This window comes from Myotis davidii, unplaced genomic scaffold, assembly GCF_000327345.1.
Source record: "Myotis davidii unplaced genomic scaffold, ASM32734v1 scaffold103, whole genome shotgun sequence".
NCBI lineage: Eukaryota > Metazoa > Chordata > Mammalia > Chiroptera > Vespertilionidae > Myotis > Myotis davidii.
In genome coordinates, this window is record NW_006295580.1 from 872075 (window position 1) to 872610 (window position 536).

Below are 536 nucleotides of genomic sequence, written 5' to 3' on the forward strand. Positions count from 1 at the left end.
CAGGCAGAGTGTTTAAGGGCAATCAGGCAGGCAGGCAAGTGAGTGGTTAGGAGCCCATGGTTCCAGATTTTGAGAGGGATGTCCGACCGCCAGTTTAGGCCCGATTCCACAGAGGTCCCCAATTGGAGAGGGTGCAGGCTGGGCTGAGTGAAGCGTCCCTCCTCCATGCATGAGTTTCATGTACCAGGCCTCTAGTATCTAATATTTATGAGGGGAATAACTGCCCTTTAGTTTATGTTCCTTATATATTCTTACTAGGTTTTGTTAGCAAAATAATACTAGCCTGGAATTTAATTTATGACTAGTGGTCCATTGCATGAAGATTCATGCAATAGGCCTTCCTTCCCCTGGCTGCCGGCACTGGTTTACCTCTGGCACCTGGGACCCAGGCCTTTGGTCCAGCTGCAGCAGTGAGGCTTGGCTTCTCTGCTCTGGCTGCTCCCAGCTGCTCCTTTTTTTTTTTTCCAGCTCCTCCAGCAGAGGCCAAGGTGGGCTGGAAGCCTTGGTTGCCCCCCCCGGCGACCCAGGCCCCCCGC